We start from the raw sequence: 22,476 nt of genomic DNA, 5'->3' as shown, positions 1-22,476 counted from the left end.
TACCTCGGGAGGGGGAAGCATCAGGGTCCCAATGAGGCTTCCCCTTTTTCTGTAGCTTAGGGGAATCCAGCGCTGGCTCCCCCAAAAATTCTTCGACAAAGCCTGACATTTACTGCGCAGGCACGGCAATATTTACCTGCCGTAATCCTGCGTAGGCGCAGTAGTGGCTGTTCGTTCGGGCCAAGGCGGAAATTGTTGAGCCCGATTGTATCCGCTGTACTGTCAAAGCGCAAAGCACTCGCACCTGTGCATTAGAGCGGATATGACCGGGCGTGGCTATTTCAGCCGCAGCCCTAATGAAGAGCCACCACTGCGACTGCGCTGGTTTGCGACACAGCGCCAGGTATGTATTTACCTCATCGTTCTGCGTGGGGTCGCAGGGCTGGATTGTCGGGACGGGGAAGCCTCGTTAGGATCCAGAGGCTTCCACCCCATGAGGTAAGTATCCCCAGGAGAGGGGTATTTTTTCGTTACAGGTTTTCTTCAGATATATGTCATAATATGTATATGCATATAATTATATGTATATTTAGCAGTATATGACTATCTGAATAGCGATATACGTATATGTGTATGCAGGGGCGTAACTAGAAATCCCTGGGCCCACTTGCAAAACTTTGGATGGACCATACCCCAGGTATTCTAACCCCCACCCTGCGTTTTCGTGCTCTCAGTATAAATAGCTAGGTATAGTTGCCCCCAGTATAGGCAGATACAGGTGCCCGCCCCCGGTATAGCCAGGTATAGGTGACCTCAGTATAGTTAGTATTAGGTGCCCCCTGTATAGATAGGTGCCCCCAGTATAGCCAGGTTTAGAATGCCTCAGTATAGCCAGGTATAGGTGCCCACAGTATATCCAGTCATGAATTTCCTCAAGTATAGCTAGGCATGGATGCCCCCAGCATAGCCAGGCATAGGCGCCCCCAGTACAACCAGGTATAAGGGCCACACACAGCGGCGGGGAGGCAGGGGCAAACGCAGGATTTTTAAGGGGGGGATTCCTGAAAGGTCCAGAAGCACTTATGTCCCCGAGTGCTTCCGAATACAGGTGGCTCCATACTGCCCATGCACAAAATTGCGCTGGCGTATTACGGAGCTGCCTATCTTTGGAAGTACTCAAGGATACAAGTGTTTCTGAGGGCTTCTGGAAGCAGCAAATTTGAACGGGGGACAGCGCTGGAACAACTCCCCGAGAGAGGAACAGGAGATAGACTTAGTTTGGACAATTCAGTGGAATATGTCACATAGCGCAATCGATACCCATATGATGCAGGGATATATGCATCTGCGGAAGATGGCGGCGCTATATAAATACTAAATAATAGTAATTTGCCTCACCAGGATTGCACTTTTATTTAGCTTTCCTGTATGACAAGAAGACACAGCCAGCCAGCTGTGGGAAGAGGGAAACAAAGGTGAATGAGGGAGGGCTGGTGCACACCAAGAGGGCTTCTGAGCGTTTTTCAAATCAACATTGATTTGAAAAGCGCTTGGCTAATGTTCCCACAGCAGCGTTGTGATTTTTTTCAAAATCGCAGGTATACCGCATGTAGCATTTTTTTGAGTGATTCATTCAGAAATCGCTCTGAAAATCGCACTCACTAATTGCTAGCGATTGCTATTGTGATTTTGGCGTGCACTAGCCCAGAGAGAAGAGGAGTGGAGAGAAATTGAGAATAGCCTGAGATGGAGCATTATCTGTATTGCAGTCCCACATCACACAGAGGCTACTTGCCTGTAATAGGACTCCAGTCCCTGCCAGTCTCTCACACAAGTCAGAAAGCAGCCCTCCTGGAGTCTAGGGACTGTCAAAAAATGTTCACCTTGTTTAACACCTTATCCACACATGCAGTCATTATAACATAGGGGAGAGACAGATTTTTGCCCACGGACCCTCCAGGCAAGCTCTGCATCATGCTGTGTACATTTACCAGCTTGCCTGCCCTTTAATTTCAGTTTTATCAGCTAGCCTAGTATTTTGCATTGCCTTACAACAACAAACCTGAATACACCAGACACCAGCCCTAAATCACTGAATGAAAGGGGACCTGGGGGGAGATTGCCACCCAGGTGGAGTGGAGAGAGATAGAGCAGATAGCTTAACTGTATTGCAGTCCCACATAACACAGAGGCTACTTGCATGTACTGTGTCTCCTGTCCCTGCAAGCCAAATCCAAAAAAGCTTTATTGGCAGGACCAAATACATTTAGCATTGCCAAAGCAAAAACAAAACATTAACAGCGCCACGGAATATGTTGGCGCTTTATAAATCAATAATAATAATAATAACATTAACAACATGGTGGTGTTGTGGGAATAGGGGAAGGATATAGGTATACTGTCCATAGGGGTGTGGAGAATGTAAGGCTGCAGGCAGCCCTCCTGGAGTTTAGGGACTGTCAAAAACTTTTCAACCTGTGACATACTTTATGTAGCTGTCTACATGCAGTCTTTACAATAGGGAAAGAGCTGAGTTTTTCCCACAGACCCTGCAGGCAAGCCTCTGTATATTTACCAAGCTTGTCTGCTTCAGTGATTTCAGGGAATTTTTTTTAAAGGTACAGGAGTCTCAGGGGGGTGTTCCATACATCCAGAACCCCCGTCTAGATACGCCAGTGGGAGGGGGCCCTTTCCCTCCCTCTTCAGCGCTCCCTCCTCCAGCATTAACAGCAGCAGCAAGCAGGCAGGGAACAGTGAACACGGACATACTTCCGCGTTCCATGCGACACAGGTTCTTCTCTGTTAGCGCTTGACGCTACTTCCTGTTTTCCAGAAAGTAGCGTGAGGCACTGTCACAGAGAAGACCAAACCTCCGTTGCATGGAATGCGGAAGGGGTATGCCCGCGTTCACTGTTCCTTGCTCGCTTGCTGCTGCTGTCAATGCTGGAGGGGAAAGTGCTGAAGAGGGAGCCTGAGGTGAGGGAGGAGGGGAGTGGGACCCCTGACTGCCTCTCTGTGTAGCCATAACTCCTCCATCATGCAATGCGCGCCCACCAGCACCCCCCAAAAAAAACAAACCCTAGGCAGGTATCCCGTGCAGGCGCCCCTGTGTGTATGTATATATACAGTGGGTTGCAAAAGTATTTGGCCCCCTTGAAGTTTGTCACATTACTGCCACAAACCTGCATCAATTTTATTGGAATTCCACATGAAAGACCAACACAAAGTGGTGTACACGTGAGAAGTGGATCGAAAATCATACATCATTCCAAACATTTTTTACAAATAAATAACTGCAAAGTGGGGTGTGCGTAATTATTCGGCCCTCTGAGTAAATACTTTGTAGAACCACCTTTTGCTGCAATTACAGCTGCCAGTCTTTTAGAGACTACCAGCTTTGCACATATAGAGACTGAAATCCTTGCCCATTCTTCTTTGCAAAACAGCTCCAGCTCAGTCAGATTAGATGGACAGCGTTTGTGAACAGCAGTTTTCAGATCTTGCCACAGATTCTCAATTGGATTTAGATCTGGACTTTGGGCCATTCTAACACATAGGGCCTGATTCACAAAGCGTTGCAAACTTTTTAGCGGACTTTTGCGCGCGCAAAGTGCCGCGATTCGCGGGATCGCGGACTTTTGCGCGCGCAATTTGCGGCAAATTGCGCACGCAAAAGTCCGCGATCGCGCGAATCGCGGCATTTGCGCGCGCAAAAGTCCGCTAAAAAGTTTGCACCGCTTTGTGAATCAGGCCCATAGATAGGTTTTGTTTTAAACCATTCCATTGTTGCCCTGGCTTTATGTTTAGGGTCATTGTCCTGCTGGAAGGTGAACCTCCGCCCCAGTCTCAAGTCTTTTGCAGTCTCCAAGAGGTTTTCTTCCAAGATTGCCCTGTATTTGGCTCCATCCATCTTCCCATTAATTCTGACCAGCTTCCCTGTCCCTGCTGAAGAGCTGCACCCCCAGAGCATGATACTGCCACCACCATATTTGACAGTGGGGATGGTGTGTTCAGAGTGATGTGCAGTGTTAGTTTTCTGCCACACATAGCGTTTTGCATTTTGGCCAAAAAGTTCCATTTTGGTCTCAACTGACCAGAGCACCTTCTTCCACATGGTTGCTGTGTCCCCCACATGGCTTGTGGCAAACTGCAAACGGGACTTCTTATGCTTTCTGTTAACAATGGCTTTCTTCTTGCCACTCTTCCATACAGGCCAGCTTTGTACAGTGCATGACTAATAGTTGTCCTATGGACAGAGTCTCCCACCTGAGCTGTAGCTGTAGTCACCATGGGCCTCTTGACTGCATTTCTGATCAGCGCTCTCCTTGTTCGGCCTGTGAGTTTAGGTGGATGGCCGTGTCTTGGTAGGTTTACAGTTGTGCCATACTCCTTCCATTTCTGAATGATCGCTTGAACAGTGCTCCGTGGGATGTGTAAAGGGGCCCATACACTCAGCCGATTTTCTGGTCGACCGATCGATCCCGATCGATAGAAATCTGCCATCGATCGGTCGATTGGCCAACCGATTTTCAATCGATTTCGATGGATTTCCATCGAACTAGCAGGATGGAAAATTTAGGTCGATCTGATGAGATTGCTTATCAGTTTGCATTGGCCTTAATGGAAATCTGATGGCAAAAAAATGCCATCAGATCGAATTTCAATAGATTTCAAACTGAAATCTATTGGAATTCTATCCTGGTAAAAAATGTTCTAAAAACTCATCAGATAGATCATCAGATGCATTTCTTATCTATCTGTTGCCAATCTGACGAGTGTATGGGCACCTTTAGGCTTTGGAAATCTTTTTGTAGCCTAAGCCTGCTTTAAATTTCTCAATAACTTGATCCCTGACCTGTCTTGTGTGTTCTTTGGACTTCATGGTGTTGTTGCTCCCAATATTCTCTTAGACAACCTCTGAGGCCCTCACAGAGCAGCTGTATTTGTACTGACATTAGATTACACACAGGTGCACTCTATTTAGTCATTAGCACTCATCAGGCAATGTTTATAGGCAACTGACTGCACTCAGATCAAAGGGGGCCGAATAATTACGCACACCCCACTTTGCAGTTATTTATTTGTAAAAAATGTTTGGAATGATGTATGATTTTCGATCCACTTCTCACGTGTACACCACTTTGTGTTGGTCTTTCATGTGGAATTCCAATAAAATTGATGCAGGTTTGTGGCAGTAATGTGACAAACTTCAAGGGGGCCGAATACTTTTGCAACCCACTGTATATATACATACACACAGGGGCGCCTGCACGGGATACCTGCCTAGGGTTTGTTTTTTTTGGGGGGTGCTGGTGGGCGCGCATTGCATGATGGAGGAGTTATGGCTACACAGAGAGGCAGTCAGGGGTCCCACTCCCCTCCTCCCTCACCTCAGGCTCCCTCTTCAGCACTTTCCCCTCCAGCATTGACAGCAGCAGCAAGCGAGCAAGGAACAGTGAACGCGGGCATACCTCTTCCGCATTCCATGCAACGGAGGTTTGGTCTTCTCTGTGACAGTGCCTCACGCTACTTTCTGGAAAACAGGAAGTAGCGTCAAGCGCTAACAGAGAAGAACCTGTGTCGCATGGAACGCGGAAGTATGTCCGTGTTCACTGTTCCCTGCCTGCTTGCTGCTGCTGTTAATGCTGGAGGAGGGAGCGCTGAAGAGGGAGGGAAAGGGCCCCCTCCCACTGGCATATCCAGACGGGGGTTCTGGATGTATGGAACACCCCCCTGAGACTCCTGTACCTTTAAAAAAAATTCCCTGAAATCACTGAAGCAGACAAGCTTGGTAAATATACAGAGGCTTGCCTGCAGGGTCTGTGGGAAAAACTCAGCTCTTTCCCTATTGTAAAGACTGCATGTAGACAGCTACATAAAGTATGTCACAGGTTGAAAAGTTTTTGACAGTCCCTAAACTCCAGGAGGGCTGCCTGCAGCCTTACATTCTCCACACCCCTATGGACAGTATACCTATATCCTTCCCCTATTCCCACAACCCCCCCACCACCATGTTGTTAATGTTATTATTATTATTATTATTATTATTATTGATTTATAAAGCGCCAACATATTCCGTGGCGCTGTTAATGTTTTGTTTTTGCTTTGGCAATGCTAAATGTATTTGGTCCTGCCAATAAAGCTTTTTTGGATTTGGCTTGCAGGGACAGGAGACACAGTACATGCAAGTAGCCTCTGTGTGATGTGGGACTGCAATACAGATACGCTATCTGCTCTATCTCCCCCCAGGTCCCCTTTCATTCAGTGATTTAGGGCTGGTGTCTGGTGTATTCAGGTTTGTTGTTGTAAGGCAATGCAAAATACTAGGCTAGCTGATAAAACTGAAATTAAAGGGCAGGCAAGCTGGTAAATGTACACAGCATGATGCAGAGCTTGCCTGGAGGGTCCGTGGGCAAAAATCTGTCTCTCCCCTATGTTATAATGACTGCATGTGTGGATAAGGTGTTAAACAAGGTGAACATTTTTTGACAGTCCCTAGACTCCAGGAGGGCTGCTTTCTGACTTGTGTGAGAGACTGGCAGGGACTGGAGTCCTATTACAGGCAAGTAGCCTCTGTGTGATGTGGGACTGCAATACAGATAATGCTCCATCTCAGGCTATTCTCAATTTCTCTCCACTCCTCTTCTCTCTGGGCTAGTGCACGCCAAAATCACAATAGCAATCGCTAGCAATTAGTGAGTGCGATTTTCAGAGCGATTTCTGAATGAATCACTCAAAAAAAATGCTACATGCGGTATACCTGCGATTTTGAAAAAATCACAACGCTGCTGTGGGAACATTAGCCAAGCGCTTTTCAAATCAATGTTGATTTGAAAAACGCTCAGAAGCCCTCTTGGTGTGCACCAGCCCTCCCTCATTCACTTTTGTTTCCCTCTTCCCACAGCTGGCTGGCTGTGTCTTCTTGTCATACAGGAAAGCTAAATAAAAGTGCAATCCTGGTGAGGCAAATTACTATTATGTAGTATTTATATAGCGCCGCCATCTTCCGCAGATGCATATATCCCTGCATCATATGGGTATCGATTGCGCTATGTGACATATTCCACTGAATTGTCCAAACTAAGTCTATCTCCTGTTCCTCTCTTGGGGAGTTGTTCCAGCGCTGTCCACTGTTCAAATTTGCTGCTTCCAGAAGCCCTCAGAAACACTTGTATCCTTGAGTACTTCCAAAGATAGGCAGCTCCGTAATACGCCAGCGCACTTTTGTGCATGGGCAGTATGGAGCCACCTGTATTCGGAAGCACTCGGGAACATAAGTGCTTCTGGACCTTTCAGGAATCCTCCCCTTAAAAATCCTGCGTTTGCCCCTGCCTCCCCGCCGCTGTGTGTGGCCCTTATACCTGGTTGTACTGGGGGCGCCTATGCCTGGCTATGCTGGGGGCATCCATGCCTAGCTATACTTGAGGAAATTCATGACTGGATATACTGTGGGCACCTATACCTGGCTATACTGAGGCATTCTAAACCTGGCTATACTGGGGGCACCTATCTATACAGGGGGCACCTAATACTAACTATACTGAGGTCACCTATACCTGGCTATACCGGGGGCGGGCACCTGTATCTGCCTATACTGGGGGCAACTATACCTAGCTATTTATACTGAGAGCACGAAAACGCAGGGTGGGGGTTAGAATACCTGGGGTATGGTCCATCCAAAGTTTTGCAAGTGGGCCCAGGGATTTCTAGTTACGCCCCTGCATACACATATACGTATATCGCTATTCAGATAGTCATATACTGCTAAATATACATATAATTATATGCATATACATATTATGACATATATCTGAAGAAAACCTGTAACGAAAAAATACCCCTCTCCTGGGGATACTTACCTCATGGGGTGGAAGCCTCTGGATCCTAACGAGGCTTCCCCGTCCCGACAATCCAGCCCTGCGACCCCACGCAGAACGATGAGGTAAATACATACCTGGCGCTGTGCCGCAAACCAGCGCAGTCGCAGTGGTGGCTCTTCATTAGGGCTGCGGCTGAAATAGCCACGCCCGGTCATATCCGCTCTAATGCACAGGTGCGAGTGCTTTGCGCCTTGACAGTACAGCGGATACAATCGGGCTCAACAATTTCCGCCTTGGCCCGAACGAACAGCCACTACTGCGCCTACGCAGGATTACGGCAGGTAAATATTGCCGTGCCTGCTCAGTAAATGTCAGGCTTTGTCGAAGAATTTTTGGGGGAGCCAGCGCTGGATTCCACTAAGCTACAGAAAAAGGGGAAGCCTCATTGGGACCCTGATGCTTCCCCCTCCCGAGATAAGTATCTGCCAGGGGGAGATTCTTTTTTTTAAATTGTCTCTAAGTATAAACCTATACATATATGCATATATTTATGCATAGATGCAAATATAAAAATGTATATAAATATACCTATACAAGCAGACCCAAGCCCGTTTAAAAACGGGCTCTAGGTCTGTGTTTCTCGCTGCCCCGCCGCATGTTACTGCATACGCATGCACACCCGGCCGCCCGCTCATACGCCCGGCCGGCACCCTGTCCTCCTGTCTATCTGAGGCTGGGTCCGTGTTGCACACATGCGCAGTAGCAAAAAGCACGGACCAAGCTATCAGAATCAGAATCAGTTTTATTTCACCAAGCATGAGGGGTCATGCCCAGAATTGTTTTTGGCACAGTACAAAAGCTCAGGAAGAGTACATAGAAAGAGACAGAATACACAACAGGTGTCAGTTAACAATACATTGTGGAACACATTACAGTCCCAGTGTGTCACTGGGATGTCTAATAGTTAGTCTTGTGTGCTGGTCAGCCGTAGCACCGCCGGCCTCGCCGCTCGTTGGGGCTTGCTTTGGTGGTAGAATGTGGAGGGAGTTTAGGAGGCTGACTGCCGAGGGGAAGAACGAGTTCCTGTGTCTCATGGTTTTTGTGGGGTTGGCTCGTAGCCTCCGTCCCAAGGGCAGAATGTTGACATAGCAGTGGCCTGGGTGTGAGGGGTCGTTCGCAATCCTCAGTGCCCTGGTTTTTAGTCTTTTGTTGTGCAGTCTTTTGTTTCACAAGAACAAGATGGCGCTGAACAGCAGCCGTGGCACACAGCTCCAAGCTACACAGGGACAGCGTGACGCTGGGACACACAGAGATTCTTATAGAGGATTCGTATATAAATATGTATTTATACATATGTACATATAATTACAAAAAAATATAAACATACATATGTTCAATAAAAAAAAAAATATATACAAACATATATGAACACTAGTTGGAAGACCCTTTAAAGGAACATCAAGCAAAAACTAATTCCCCATGATATACTTACTGGGGGCTTCCTCCAGCCCCTTGAAGCCATGTCCCAAGCCGCATCTCCAAACGCAGCTGCCACTGCCAGCTTAGGGTCCGCGCCATGTGCAGAGTCCGACCTCCTCTACTGCGCCTGTGTTAAGCTCCGCTGTCAATTAAGTCCACGTTATCCACAGCGTACTGCGCAGGCGCAGTAGTTCTGTGCCTGCGCAGTAAGCTGCAGACAACGTGGATTTGATTGACAGCAGCGCTTAACACAGGCGCAGTAAGGACGACCTCACGTTCGGCTTCTGTACACGGCGAACAACCCCGGGCTGGTAGCAGCGATCGGAGATGCGGGGTGGGACGTGTCGGCTTCAAGAGGCTGGAGGAAGCCCCCGGTAAGTATATCATAGGGAAATCATTGTTGTTTGAAGTTTCGTTTAATAAATAGGCGCTAGGCCTTAGCATACACATCATCCTACACCAGTTTACCCTCACCCCACCAAGCATGCCTTACACACCCTCCTATTCAACACACCCACCTGCGATACTCACGTTCCGGCACATACATTAAAATTAAATATATATATATATATATATATATATATATATATATATATATATATATATATATATATATATATATATATATATATATATATATATATATATATATATATATATATATATATATATATATATATATATTATACACCCATACACACATTTTATATAGATATATATATATATATATATATATATATATATATATATATATATAGATATATATAGATAGATATATATATATATATATATATATATATATATATATATATATATATATAGATAGATAGATAGATAGATAGATAGATAGAGAGAGAGAGAGAGAGAGAGAGAGAGAGAGAGAGAGAGAGAGAGAGAGAGAGAGAGAGAGAGAGAGAGAGAGAGAGAGAGAGAGCATCCATTCCAAAACTTTATTGCAATGTACATAAACTTTAAAAAACAAAGTGTAAACACACAGTTTTTTGTTGCTGCTTTTCTTTGCAGCTAAATAACAAATGTCATGACTCACTGTATAACATTGAACTAGTAGTTCTGGCAGCTAACACATAAGATAAGGGAACACAGACTATGATAACAAATAACTCCTTCAGAGAAGCTGTAGTCACTTATTTTATACGTTTCTCACAGCAGGGAGGAACAGATGACTCATGCAGTGCAGAGGATAGGAAGTAGTCTGCACAGACGCTGGAGTCTGGTTGCTGGGCAACAGGTAAACACGTGATGTGCTCATGGAGGAGATGAGGAGCTGCCCCAACATCTGCCTGACATTTGCCTGCAGGGAGGGGGGTCCTCTCTGTGAGGAAGTACAACAAGGAACTACAGAGCAGCTGATCCGTTTATTTTAACAGCTATAACTGCAATTCAACAGCAATTCATCATAGCCCTGGATTACACTAATGAAAACTAGGTAGGCAGCAGCAGTTATATTTGTGAAATGAAAGTACAAAAAAAAACCACCCCTAACAAATGGTTTAGCCTCACATTCCATCAGCCGTCACTGATTACATTACATGTTGTATTGAAGAAACCATTCATTTTTTTGAAAAACTTTTCACACTATTCTAGAAGGATTTTTAATAGATTATGCATAAACCACTTTGGTTTTTTTTCCTCATTCGCGGAAGAACCCCCTTAAAGAGAATCTGTATTGTTAAAATCGCACAAAAGTAAACATACCAGTGCGTTAGGGGACATCTCCTATTCCCCTCTGTCACAATTTCGCCGCTCCCCGCCGCATTAAAAGTGGTTAAAAAGAGTTTTAAAAAGTTTGTTTATAAACAAACAAAATGGCCACCAAAACAGGAAGTAGGTTGATGTACAGTATGTCCACACATAGAAAATACATCCATACACAAGCAGGCTGTATACAGCATTCCTTTTGAATCTCAAGAGATCATTTGTGTGTTTCTTTCCCCCCTGAGGGGGGAATTCATAGCAGAACCACAACACTGAAGAACTTGGCAGCCTTCCAGACACAGGCTGACAAGTCTGACAAGGGAAAGATACATTGATTTATTACAGAGACTGTGATAGTACAAAGTGCTGCAGTAAGCCAGAACACATTAGAATAGCTTTTGGAACTTGTAGGATGATAAAAAACAGGATGCAATTTTTGTTACGGAGTCTCTTTAAAGTTTTAATTACTCTGCAGCTGATTTGATAATGAAACTAGCAGCTTTTCCTATATACATGGGCGGTCCTAGTGAGGAAAAGAGGATTTCTGGGCCATGGCATGATATTGATAAGCAGGCAGCTTATGAATCTTATGAATATCATGCTAGGGCACCAGATATCCCCTCTTACACCACCCATGTATATAGGAAACATGGGGAAAAAAATCTTGGTAGTTTCATTTTCAAATTCAGTCAGTCACACGGAATATAGCTGGGTGTATGGTTGTCAAGGGGCCAGGGTGTCACTAATTACTCTGCTGCTGTCTGGCTTTGCCCTGCGAGTCTGTGACCATCTCCTATCTCCCCCTCAATCTGCAGCTCCCTCTCACCTGTAACACTTCTGGCATTAGTCATAGCCCGTGGAACTCAGTGGAACTCAGTCGCAGGGCAGGGTAATAAGGAGGTCAAAGGGTCAAGCATCCCCCCTCCTTCAGCAGCAGCCAGCAAGACACACACAAACACGCAATGGCTTGCAGCTGGATGAATACAGGGAGATGAGGAGGACAGGAGCGTCTGGCTAAACATTGCATTCCACAGAGAGAACTGAGCCACGCATCTTGCATCTTCTCCCTTCCTCTCCGATATTCTCCTCAACGAACTGAGCTGCGTGACGTCACCTGCACTTCCTGCCCCTCCAAACAACTGCCGGGAGCTGAGGAGGAGGGCGGAGGCAGCATCCCTGAGTGACAGCAGCTGGCTGCAATGAGACAGCCGCTGCTGCTAACTAATGAGCACACAGAACGCTGATATTATCAGCCGGGCGCTTGGGGGAGATGACCCGGGCGGCCCGCCCTGGTAAAAGGCTCTGGGGAGAACACTGTTGAGGCATTTGGTTTCAAGACTACTCCTCACGGTTTAGGGCCCCTAAAATGCCAAGGCAGTATAGGAACCCCACAAGCGACCCCATTTTAGAAAGAAGACACCCCAAGGTATTCCGTTAGTAGTATGGTGAGTTCATAGAACATTTTATTTTTTGTCAAATGTTAGTGGAAAATGACACTTTGTGAAAAAAACAATAAGTCAATTTCCGCTAATTTGTGACAAAAAAAATCTTCTATGAGCTCACCATACTACTAACGGAATACCTTGGGGTGTCTTTCTACAATGGGGTCACTTGCGGGGTTCCTATACTGCCCTGGCATTTTAGGGGCCCTAAACCGTGAGGAGTAGTCTAGAAACCAAATGCCTGAAAATGACCTGTAAAATCCTAAAGGTACTCATAGGACATTGGGCCCCTTAGCGCACCTAGGCTGCAAAAAAAGTGTCACACATGTGGTATCACCGTACTCAGGAGAAGTAGTATAATGTGTTTTGGGGTGTATTTTTACACATACCCATGCTGGGTGGGAGAAATCTCTCTGTAAATGGACAGTTGTGTGTGGAGTAAAAAAAAAAAAAAAAAAAAAAAATCTCATTTACAGAGATATTTATCCCACCCAGCATGGGTATGTGTAAAAATACACCCCAAAACACATTATACTACTTCTCCTGAGTACGGCGATACCACATGTGTGACCCCTTTTTGCAGCCTAGGTGCGCTAAGGGGCCCAAAGTCCTATGAGCACCTTTAGGCTTTACAGGGGTGCTTACAATTTAGCACCCCCCAAAATGCCAGGAAAATAAACACCCCACAAATTACCCCATTTTGGAAAGTAGACACCCCAAAGTATTCAGAAAGGGGCATGGTGAGTCCGTGGCAGATTTCATTTTTTTTTGGTCACAAGTTAGCAGAAATGGAAACTTTTTTTTTTTTTGTCACAAAGTGTCATTTTCCGCTAACTTGTGACAAAAAATAAAATCTATGAACTTACCATGCATCTTAGTGAATACTTTGGGATGTCTTCTTTCCAAAATGGGGTCATTTGGGGGGTATTTATACTATCCTGGAATTTTAGCACCTCATGAAACAGGACAGGTGCTCAGAAAAGTCAGAGATGCTCCAAAATGGGAAAATTCACTTTTTGCACCATAGTTTGTAAACGCTATAACTTTTACCCAAACCAATAAATACACTGAATGTTTTTTTTTTTTTTTTTATCAAAGACATGTAGCACAATGAATTTGGACAACAACATATATAGAAATGTTACTTTATTTGAAAAATGTAAGCACAGAAAGTTAAAAAAAATCTTTTTTGACAAAATTCATGTCTTTTTTGATGAATATAATAAAAACTAAAAATCGCAGCAGAAATCAAATAGCACCAAAAGAAAGATGTATTGGTGACAAGAAAAGGAGGTAAAATTCATTTAGATGGTAGGTTGTATGACCGAGCAATAAACCGTTAAAGCTGTAGTGGTCTGAATCGAAAAAAAAGCTCTGGTCTTTAAGGGGCGAAAAGACTGTGGTCCTTAAGGGCCCGTTTCCACTATTGCGTTGCGGAATCGCCGGCGAATCACTGCAGGCAAATCGCATGCGGGTGTGATTCCGCATGCGTTTTTTGCCGCGATTTCGCATAGGTTAGGGTGATGCGATTTTAACCATGTCACTGCCTGTGTGAATTAACATGGGTACCTATGCGAATTCGCGGCAAAAAACGCATGGGGGAAAACGCATGCGATTTCCCTATTAAATACATTGCGTGCGATTTGCCTGCATTCCACACGCAGGCGAATTCTGAGGGCTGTGCAGAAAAATCCTGCACAGAAAAACGCACAGCAAAACTGACAAGTGGAAACAGACCCATCCACTTGCATCGGCTGTGCAAATCCGCATGCGGGCAACGCATGCGGATTCGCGATAGTGGAAACGGGCCCTAAGTGGTTAAAAGGACCAATCAGAAATAAAAACGCAAATCGCTAATCACTACACAACCGCTGGCAAATTACACTTTTTTAAATCGCTCCCGAAAACGCTCATGAAATCGCTTACAAACCGCTTATACAAAACACTAGCGATTTCGATTAGCAATAGCGTTTTGTAGTGGGTTCCAGGCCTAATCCTGCGTGGACCATACCTACTTTGCACAAGACTGATCAGATTCACAAAACTGACTTAATTACCTGACAGTTCACTTTAGGATATTATGTACCAGATAATTAAAATATACCTGATTCACCCTGTGCTAAATTCTGTCTAAGCCCTCAGCAACTCCAGTAGCACTGTGTCACATAATGTTGAATTTCTAGCTCATTTGTTGCTATCCAAAGCAACCAATTAAGTTGCAGCTGTTAAAGAGAATCTGTATTGTTAAAATCGCACAAAAGTAAACATACCAGTGCGTTAGGGGACATCTCCTATTACCCTCTGTCACATTTTCGCCGCTCCCCGACGCATTAAAAGTGGTTAAAAACAGTTTTAAAAAGTTTGTTTATAAACAAACAAAATGGCCACCAAAACAGGAAGTAGGTTGATGTACAGCATGTCCACACATAGAAAATACATCCATACACAAGCAGGCTGTATACACCCTTCCTTTTGAATCGCAAGAGATCATTTGTGTGTTTCTTTCCCTCTGCAGCTATCTTCCACTAAAGTGTCAGGCTGTTTCTTCCTGCAGAGTGCAGACAGCTGTGCCTGTATGTAATTCCTCAGTATGTGAAAGCCCGGCCAGCTCAGAGGACGATTTATCCAGCTTGTAAAAGATAATAGAGCAGAGAGAAGCTGCACTAATCTAAATAATACACAGGCAGTGTGCAGAGAGGGGCCTGGAGGCGGGAGATGCATCACAGAACCACAACACTGAAGAACTTGGCAGCCTTCCAGACACAGCCTGACAAGTCTGACAAGAGAGAGATAAGTTGATTTATTACAGAGACTGTGATAGTAGAATGTGCTGCAGTAAGCCAGAACACATTAGAATAGCTTTTGGAACTTGTAGGATGATAAAAAACAGGATGCAATTTTTGTTACGGAGTCTCTTTAAAGCAATACTGATGTGTCCCTGAAGGAAAAAAAAAAAAAAAAAGTTAGCTACACTTCTACCAGTATGTAGAGGTGTTCTGGATCTCAGAGTCTTCCCGGTACTCTCTCCGTGCCCTTGGTCCACCACTGTTACCCCTTAGGCCCGGTTCACATTTGCGGTTTTAGCCAAACGGATCCGGTGAGCGGATCCGGTCTCCGCTTCACCGGATGGCTCGTCCGTGGCCCTGTTCACATTAGTAAAAACGGATCTGATCAATGATTGATCGGATCCGTTTTCACTCATCAATATATACCTTATCTTCATAGGCAGCCGGCGGTAAAGGCTTTCTCTTCTTCCGCTGTGACTAAACAGCGCGTCATGTGACTAGTCACATGACGGAAGAAGACGAAGCCTCTACTAGGCCTGAAAGATAAATCGAATTTAAACCAAAATCGTGATCACCAAGATCACAATTTCGAAATCGTCAAAGCGGCAATTATCGTGATCATGTCATTTTTCACATGGGGAAGTTTGAAGAAGTGGCTTCAAACTTCCCCAAAGTCCCGGCGTGTGCGGCCCGCAGAGTTGGACATACCTTCCGCACGAGTCGAAACACTGTCTGTCCTCCGTATTCTGTACATTAGAGCCTGCAGGAGGCGAAGTGGATAGACGGGCATCGCTGGACTCGTGCTTGAAGCTATGTCCAGAACTGATGTAGCTTGGGGGACAGAGGAGGCACAGAGAGGGCACAAAGAGACACAGAGGGAGCACAGAGAGAAACAGAGTGGGAACAGACACACAAAGGGGGCAATAGAGAGACCCAGAGGAGGCATGAAGAGGCAAAGGGGGCACAATGAGAGACAGGGGGGCAGAGGTGGAACAAACAGGCAAAGAGGGGGAACAAAGCTTGATTTAAAGTAAATCGTGAATCAAAAATCACAATTTCAGACCATAATCGCTCAATTCAATTTTCTCCTAAAATCGTTCAGGCCTAGCGTCTACCGCCGGCTGCCTTTGAAGATAAGGTATGTATTAACCACTTAACGACCGCCTAACGCCGATAGGCGTCGGCGGGTCGTTAGTGGTATAGCATGGAAACGGCTGCTCGATCGAGCGGCCTTTCCATGCTAGTTCACGGAGACTGCCTCCGTGAACAGTGTGCGAGCCGCCGATCGCGGCTCGCACGCATAATGTAAACATCCGGGGAAGAAATCCCCGCTGTTTACATCATACGGCGCTGCTGCGCAGCAGCGCCGTGACGTAGATCGGCGATCCCCGGCCTCTGATTAGCCGGGGATCGCCATCATCTGATAGGCAGAAGCCTCATCTGATAGGCAGAAGCCTATCCTATCAGGCGCAGGACGGAATTCAGTCCTGCGCCGCTCAGGAAAAAAAAAGGTAGAGGGAGGGAAAGCCGGGGAGCCCAGAAAACGCTGCGGAGGGGGGCTTTGAGGAGCCCCCCCCCCCCCCGAAAATCAGTAGTAGCCGGCGGCGATTAGACCCCCCTGCAGGACATCCCCCTAGTGGGGAAAAAAGGGGGGGGGGGGGGGGAAGTCTGATCGCCCTGCCACATTCCTGATCGGTGCTGCGGGCTGTAGAGCCCACGCAGCACCGATCAGTGCAAAATCCCCTGGTCCTTAACCTCCTTGCCGGTCTAAAAAATCCGGCAAGGAGGCAGCGCCGCACATTTTTTTTTTTTTTTTTTTTAAATCATGTAGCGAGCCAAGGGCTCGCTACATGATAGCCGCTAAGCGGCGGCATCCCCCCACCCACTCCGATCGCCTTCGGCGATCAGAGTATGCAGGGAATCCCGTTGAGAACGGGATTTCCTGCAGGGCTTCCCCGGTCGCCATGGCGACGGGGCGGGATGACGTCACTGACGTCATGGACGTCGGGACGTCATAGGAAATCCTGATCCGCCCCTCAACGCTGCCTGGCACTGATTGGCCAGGCAGCGCAGGGCTCTGGGGCGGGGGGGAGCGACTCGGCGCGGCGGATTGCGGCGGATCGGCGGCGAGCGGCGGCGATCGAAAGTTACAAGCAGCTAGCAAAGTGCTAGCTGCTTGTAACAAAAAAAAAATTATGCAAATCGGCCCAGCGGGGCCTGAGATATCCTCCTGCGCAGGTTACCCCGAGCTGAGCTCGGGATAACCGGCAAGGAGGTTAAGTGGCCTCCCTAGCCCACCCGCCCGGCTGCTGCACCCTCCCCTCACATCACTCAGGATCGTGTCGGCCCATGCCCCCATCCCCCGTGGAACAGTCCGTTTCTTCATTAGTGTGAAGAAACGTTCCAATTCCCATTGTCCCCAATGTTGCAGTATTTTTTGTCGGGATCTGTTTCGCTAGGCAGAACGGTCCAGAAAATTAGGGCCTGCAGCATTTTTTGGATCTGGCGGCTGGAACGTACGGAATGTATCCGTACCAACGAACGCATGTGAATGGATCCATAGGTTAACATTGGATCCATTCACATCCGTTCCGTTTGTACAGTATACGTTCTGGAAAAAAATGCGGTACTTATCCGTTAGCCGGGCGCATCCGGCAGGTGGCGCTAATTACTATTCCCCCTCCAGGCCGACATGGATAGTAGGGAAAGATGTAACTCTGATGGACTTTTGTCGCCACCTAAAGGATGCGCCCGGCTAACGGATAAGTACCAAAAACGCAAATGTGAACCGGGCCTTAGATGTTATTCAACCAAGTGAAGGATTCGAAAGTGCTTGCATAACAGCGTACTTCAGAAGACGATCAGGTCCATACTGCTCACGCACAAGTCCAGGGTCACACATGCGCAGTACAGATGCACCACTATTCAGAAGTATTCAGGGACACGAGTGCTTCCAAGGAGTCCCGACGGTGCAGAATTTCAACCGGAGACAATGGTGGACTCAGGACATAGAGAGAGGACCGGAAGGCTGGGATCCAGAGCCTTTCTTATTTTTTTCCTTTTTCATGGTCACCTTAAAGAGAATCTGTATTGTTAAAATCGCACAAAAGTAAACATACCAGTGCGTTAGGGGACATCTATTACCCTCTGTCACAATTTCGCCGCTCCTCGCCGCATTAAAAGTGGTTAAAAACAGTTTTAAAAAGTTTGTTTGTAAACAAACAAAATGGCTACCAAAACAGGAAGTAGGTTGATGTACAGTATGTCCACACATCCATACACAAGCAGGCTGTATACACCCTTCCTTTTGAATCTCAAGAGATCATTTGTGTGTTTCTTTCCCCCTGCAGTTCTCATGCACTGAAGTTTTAGGCTGCTCGTTTCTTCCTGCAAACAGCTTTGACTTTGTCTGTAATTCCTCAGTATGTGAAAGCCCAGCCAGCTCAGAGGACGATTTATCCAGCTTGTAAAAGATAAGAGAGAAGAGAGAAGAGAGAAGTTGCCCTAATCTAAATAATACACAGGCAGTGTGCATAGAGGGGCCTGGAAGGGGGAGTTCATAGCAGAACCACAACACTGAAGAACTTGGCAGCCTTCCAGACACAGGCTGACAAGTCTGACAGGGGAAAGATACATTGATTTATTACAGAGACTGTGATAGCAGAAAGTGCTGCAGTAAGCCAGAACACATTAGAATAGCTTTTGGAACTTGTAGGATGATAAAAAAACAGGATGCAATTTTTGTTACGGAGTCTCTTTAAAGTGACCCTAAACTGAAACAAAAAAAAAAAATAAACAAAAAAGGTTTCACTTAACTGGGGCTTCTACCAGCCCCCTGCAGCCATCCTGTGCCTGCGCTGTCACTAAGTGATCCTCCAGTCCCCCGCAGTGACCCTCTTCTGGCAAGCCACTGGCGAGATAACAGGCCACTGCGCCCGTCGTCGGGAGCATTCTGCGCATGCGCAGTACATTTTCTCACACTGCGCATGCACAGAGCACAATCAGGAGGCACACAGACCACAATCAGGAGGCGCACAGACAGGGGCCACGCATTTCATCGAAACTAGGGAGCTACAGGGAACCGAAGGATTGTTCGGTGACAGCATGGGTACAGGGGAGCTGCAGGGGGCTGGAAGAAGCCCCATGTAAGTGAAACTTTTTTTATTTTTTGTCTCTGGGTTTAGGTTCACTTTAAGAATTGTACACTAAGGCCTTGTTCACACCTAGGGCGTTTTCGCCTTTTTTTAAGCGCCGGAGATTTGCAAAATCACCTTCAAAGCGCTTGTGCAATGATTCCCTATGAGAGTGTTCACAACTGAGCGGTTAGATTCTAATCCGATCACCAAAGCACTGCCTGTACCATTTTTGAGGAGATTTGCCTCAATGGAAGGTATAGGGAAATCGCAAAGTGCTTAAAAAAGCGCTTTGTATAGCGATTTCCCCAGTGCTTCCATGAATAAATACATTGTATTTATTCATTTCAGAGTGAAAGAGTTCACTTCCTGACTGAAGTCAGGAAGTAAAAAAACAGAATCGCTCTGCAAAAAGCGCTTAGAAAAGCGTTTTATACAAAATCGCAGCGCGCAGGTAAGCTCCAAGAGACACTAAAATAATTGCGCTAAAAATCAAAAAATGCTGGCATTAACAATTTCGATTTTAGATGTGAACAAAGCCTAAAGGCAACATTTCCAGCATGTAACAGCTCTCTTTGATCTTCATAAATCCTGAGGCCCCGGCAGCCACGTGCACACAAGTAATGATTGGTGACAGGTGTGATAACTAAGCTGTCATTCAATGTGCTGCCAGGCCCCCCCTATTAGTCTCCAACACCACTGGCCGGACAGCTAGCCACATGCATACTCCATAGACCCGTGTAGAACACACCGAAGTACTCACGAAGCGTCGCGGTGATCCAGTAGCAGCAAACTTGTCACCTTTTCTGCAGCCGCTCCGAGTCCGACAGGCTAGACGGGATGACGCCCTCCTGCGGCGTTCCCCTCACCAGTGCCAAGCGCTCAGCTCCGCCCCTTGTAGACAGAATATCAGCCGCTGCTTGGGACTGGGCATGATGTCGGGGAAGGTGATTGGGAAACGTAGAGAGTGGGCGAGGTAAAGAGGCGGAGGTCTCCTGGCTGCATGTGTCATGTGGCGGCTGTTATGGGAAAATCTAGTTTCAGTTTCGTTTCTCTTCAACTTGTTAAAGGGATACATTATTCTGGAGTTTCTGAATACAGATACTGTATACAGTACTTAGCGACCGATTATTTGTTATTATTTGTACATGTAGTGCCAGACTGGGAGGTGGTAAAGCTGAGGAAATCCTCTTGCTGGCCAAGCAGCAGTAATCAAGGTGTTGCTACTCACACTGGACACTTGTTAGAAGTTTCTATTGGGAGTGATAACAATAGAGTTCCTCAGCTTTTCCACTTCTCAGTCTAACACTGCATATAGGAAAACTTAGAGCAGAGCTATAGCAGTTCAATGTGTAGGAAGCATGCAGGGCAGTTTCTGAGTTTCTCCCAGGGTGAGGGTGACAAATTGCCCCCTCAACCCAGCTCGAGAACGTTTTTTGCGATGTGGTATTTAGCCCCCTCCCCTGTAAAGGTAGCCAGGTACAAGTGCCCCAGTATAGCTCCTTAGGGTGACCAGGCGTCCTCTTTTTCCCGGACAGGTCCACTTTTTCCGACCTGTCCGGGGCGTCCTGGCGGGTTTTAAAAATGTCCGGGTAGTGAAGAGCCGTTTGGGAGCCGAACTAACCGCCTCAGGGAGCCGAGCGGCCAAGCCAGAAGAGCCGATGCTTTCTAGAGAGCCGGAATTCCCATCACTAAACTGAGTCTCAGTAGACTGAGACTCAGTCTAGTGATGGGAATTCCGCCTCTTTAAAGTGAACCTAAAGTGAACAAAAAAAAAATGAGATCAACTCACCTGGGGCTTCCCTCAGCCCCTGCAGACAATCGCTCGCGTTCCCATGCCTGTCGGCCGGTGACGGCCAAACCGGGAGTGTTCGCCGGCGGGTGTAGAAGCATCTGAGCGGGACTGCGAGGGCACCAATCGTCTGCAGGGGGCTGAGGGAAGCCCCAGGTGAGTTAATCTCATTTTTTTTGTTCACTTTAGGATCACTTTAAGCATCGGCTCTTCTGGCTTGGCCACTCGGCTCCCAAATAGACGGCTCGTTCCAAACGGCTCTTTGGCAATCAATCCTTGCTGCTCTGCTCCGCCTCCGCCCCCATCCACTGAGAGCAAATTGCGGCGCAGAGGGGCGGCGGTGAGGAGCGGAGTTTAGGCTAGGGCCTGAGTTCATTGAAGTGAAGTCACGCTGGTGCTGTGTGGCCTGTGGGAGCAGTAATTATAGCTGCGACACAGACGCAGTAGTGCAGAGAGAGTGCAGACTGTAGAGGGACAGAGGCCAGGGATCAGAGCAGATAGAGAGCAACACAGAGCAGACAGGGAGCAGCAGTGGCAGTGCAGACAGGCCAGGGATCAGAGTAAATAGGTACACAGACAGGGACAGGAACGGATCTAGACCAAGTTGCGTCTGGGGCAAGGTCAGGTTTTGGCACCTAAACTGCCATTCCCCATCTGAAATTTTGCCGCCTTTAAGAATTCAACAAACTGCGCCTGGGGCAAGATACCCGCTTGCCCCCCCCCCCCCCCCCCCTCCCCTAGATCTGTCCCTGCACAGGGAGCAGAGCAGACTGCAGAGCAGACAGATAGGCCAAGGATCAGAGCAGAGGGCGGAGCAGTATAGCAGGAAAAATGCCAAAGCGTAAGTGCAGCTTCACCGATGAACTGCAAAGAAAATTTCCCACATACCGTCCCGGTCGGGACAAGTGGGAGGCGGAAACCCGGTACATATGTCACGGTATCCAATAAAGGTGCTGGGGATCTGAAAGCCCACATGGACACTGAGAAACATAAAAAAGCTGTGCGAGGTAAGAGTTCATCTGCAAAGTTGACAGAGTTTTTTTGTCAGATTAGATGATGTAAATGCAGCAGAAGGTCTGGAGACCGTGCCCATCGTTCTCTTTTTTTGGAAATCAAAATATGGTCACCCTAGTATAGGTTAGCTAGGTATAAGTGCCCCAGTACACGTTAGCCAGGTACAGGTGCCCCAGTACAGGTTAGCCAGGTATAGGTGGCCAGGTATAGGAACTCCCCCCCCCCCCCCCCATAGCTTTGGCAGGCTGGGGGAATACAGTCAATGAGGGGGGAGAAGAACACACTGAGACTCGTGGGGAGGGGGGCCCGACTTCTCCCTCCCTCTCCTTGGGCCTCTCTACGTGCTCCCCCCCC

General features: G+C 46.9%; 1 protein-coding gene across 2 annotated transcripts in view; it reads right to left on the bottom strand.

The window, feature by feature from the left end:
* LOC137504126 (interferon-induced, double-stranded RNA-activated protein kinase-like) overlaps positions 1 to 20,177 on the bottom strand; it is a 192,171-nt gene extending 171,994 nt beyond the window's left edge. The window contains exon 1 of one of the 2 annotated variants that reach the window (XM_068232136.1): positions 20,068 to 20,177. The gene's annotated coding sequence lies outside the window, so the exon portion shown is untranslated. The remainder of the gene's footprint in view (positions 1 to 20,067) is intronic. The other variant, XM_068232138.1, reaches the window with a different exon arrangement.
* Between the last annotated feature and the right edge of the window lie 2,299 nt (positions 20,178 to 22,476).

The sequence above is a fragment of the Hyperolius riggenbachi genome, chromosome 4, assembly GCF_040937935.1.
Source record: "Hyperolius riggenbachi isolate aHypRig1 chromosome 4, aHypRig1.pri, whole genome shotgun sequence".
In the NCBI taxonomy this organism is placed as follows: Eukaryota; Metazoa; Chordata; class Amphibia; order Anura; family Hyperoliidae; genus Hyperolius; species Hyperolius riggenbachi.
This window is presented reverse-complemented; position numbering and strand designations above follow the sequence as displayed.